The sequence below is a fragment of the Mastomys coucha genome, unplaced genomic scaffold (assembly GCF_008632895.1).
Source record: "Mastomys coucha isolate ucsf_1 unplaced genomic scaffold, UCSF_Mcou_1 pScaffold3, whole genome shotgun sequence".
In the NCBI taxonomy this organism is placed as follows: Eukaryota; Metazoa; Chordata; class Mammalia; order Rodentia; family Muridae; genus Mastomys; species Mastomys coucha.
Window position 1 is genome coordinate 48,237,018 of NW_022196909.1, and position 2,725 is coordinate 48,239,742.

A 2,725-nucleotide genomic window follows, 5' to 3' on the forward strand; every position below is an offset into this window, starting at 1 on the left:
GGACTTGTTGGCCACATGCTGGCAGGTACGTGCAGATGGTGCTTAGTCTGCGTGGAACCTGCAAACCTGGGCCTTCTCTTCACTGGATCTCTGAAGGAGTTCCTTGAGCATTTCATGCCACCGTGGACGACTTCCAACAACAAGCCCAGGACACCAGGGGCTGCAGCAAGGCTTCCTGTGGCCATGCTCTGAAAGCCCAGGGCCACAGCTTTCACCACCTCCTTTTGATTCAGAGAACCACCAAAGTGTGCTGGGCTGGGGCAGGGACTACATCCCATCATTCAGCAGGAAGGCTTGCCTTGGGTGTAAGGGAAGAAGCTAATGGGCAACTATAGGACTCTCATCCAGTGATGGCACCTGCAGCCGTCACCGTGCCCTCCACAGACAGCTATGCAACTTTGTCCAAGCCCATCTCCCTCCCTGGAAAGGGAGCCACCAGCTCTTCCTGTCACCAATAGCTTTGTGTTAGAAGACAACTGCTCAGGCTGGAGAGATGGCTCAGCGGTTAAGAGCACCGACTGCTCTTCCTGAGGTCCTGAGTTCAATTCCCAGCAACCACATGGTGGCTCACAGCCATCCGTAATGAGATCTGACGCCCTTTTCTGCGGTGTCTGAAGACAGCTACAGTGTACTTACATATAATAAATAAAGAAATTTAAAAAGAAAGAAAAAAAAGGAAGACGGGTGTTCATTCTAGCCCTGAGTACTTCTATCAGAGAGGCCAAGCCCCTCTCCTGCCTATGGCTGTTCCCATTCAGAATCTCCTGAGAGGAGAGCCCCTGGACGCCTATGCTTAGAGGGCACAGCAGGGAGGGACCCAGGCCATCCCCAGACCCTGACCTCTTCTCCTGCTACTTCTGGCCTGGCACCAAGCCGAAGCTACTCAGGGTGGCCTCACTCTGGAAAGGGGTTGCTGTTCGACTAGCCCACTAATGCCCAGGTATGGTTTCTGGATTTCTTTGAGCCTATATTTATCAGGGCATAATCAAACGTCAGCAAACCCAGAGGCATCAGCCCGGCCCCATCCCGCCACCACTGCAACACCACTGCTATGCCAGGCAGCTCAGGGTGGGGATTCTGACATACCTGAAACAGAAGAGGGCAAGGATGGGGTTGCAGCTGGTGGCTATGAGCGCCCAGCTCCCACCCCAGCTAGACCAGTGTCCTGCACACACCTAGGGATGACAGAAGTCATCCAACCCCCACAATACTAGGAAAACAACCAGCACAAACTCTCACCAGCATCCATGGAAGGTCCACGTGGGGGCCGTTCTCAGGTAAGGTGGGAGGGGTGTGCAGAGCAAGGTCCTGGGTCTGGCTAGACCTGGGGCTTGCTGGGTAGATAGCAACCAGGATAGTTACAGACACCTGGCTGGAGGGTCACTGTGTAAGGTCATAAGCAGCAGTCATGTCACATGAATGCCTATGTCACTGTGAGGAGCTGGCCTTGGGCCCAGAGCACTGTGGTGCAGGAGCCTGTGGCCTGGGACAAGTTCCTTTACTCCCTGGGTCTTTGTTTGCCCATCTATAAAATAGGGAGAGGACTGAAAAGAGGGAGGGGAAGGTTTACTTACTCTACAGGAGTTGGGGGAGATGCATTCAAAAGAGAGAAGGGTTGGCGGGGCTCAATGGTAGAGCGATGCTCCAGAATACACTAGCAAGGAGCTGGAGATGTGGCTCAGTGGTAGAGGGCTCGCCTTGTGGCTCAGCGGTAGAGGGCTCGCCTTGTGGCTCAGCGGTAGAGGGCTCGCCTTGTGGCTCAGCGGTAGAGGGCTCGCCTTGTGGCTCAGTGGTAGAGGGCTCGCCTTGCACACACAAGATCCTGATGCGTTTGATCCTCAGCCACACAAAAAGGGGTGAGGGAGCAGAGCCAAAGGGGCCAATAAAAGAACTGGGAAGGTGAGAGATTTTAAAGGAACCCCAACTTGAGGTGGCCAGGACATGGGAGCCATGAGGGAAGTCGGGGCTGGGGGACAGGAGGGGGTGAGGGACAGGGTCAGGTGGCCCCAGGATCTACAGCACCTCTCGGTCCAGCCTCAGCTCCATGTCACAGGGAGAAGTGACATTCTGGCTGTAACCCTTGTGGGACGAACCGTGCCTTTCATTTATGGGGGAGAAACAGAAAGATACCTGGAGACGCATCATGAACATGGGGGTTTTCGTTTTGTTTTTGCTTTTGTTTCTTAAGTAATTACAACAAAAATGCCACCACTGGGACTGTCAAGGCCGTCGGGATGTGTAAGTAATGGCCTAGCTGCTTCATCGGCCTGCTTGGCCCTCCTCGGCCCTGTGACCGTCCCCAGCTGTGATCCGAGTGAGCCCCAGGCTGGAGGCGCTGCCCTCAGGATCCAGACCCACAAGGCTCCCACCATCTGCCCTCGCTCACTTTGCCACGCAGCCCCAAGTAAGGAAACCGGAGCACAGGGTTATTTTCATCCCGTTCCAAGACCACTAGACCTGTTCCTTGGCCTGTGCCTCCTCAGCCTTTCAGGGCCGTAAACCGCCCAGAGCTGGTCGGGTAAGACCTGGAAATCTCTAGGAAAAAGGCCTGTGTGGATTGCTTCGGGGAGCTGGGTGCTATCCTAGTTAAAAGCTCTCCTTTTTTGAGTATTGCCACAAATATCTCCTGGCCAGGTGAGCCTGGCAGTGGGAAGGGGACTTAGAACCATGTGCATGTACTACAAAGGTCCAAGGTTGGCATGGGGGGGGGCTTTACCCGTGTCTC

At 54.8% G+C, this 2,725-nt stretch overlaps 1 long non-coding RNA gene across 1 annotated transcript; it reads right to left on the reverse strand.

Moving 5' to 3' along the window:
* Positions 1-946: 946 nt before the first annotated feature.
* Positions 947-1,337, reverse strand: LOC116075204. The gene is made up of 2 exons (XR_004112463.1): positions 1,240-1,337; positions 947-1,086 (listed from the first exon to the last, which is right to left on the reverse strand). It is a non-coding gene; the product is annotated as an uncharacterized LOC116075204 (long non-coding RNA).
* Positions 1,338-2,725: the final 1,388 nt, after the last annotated feature.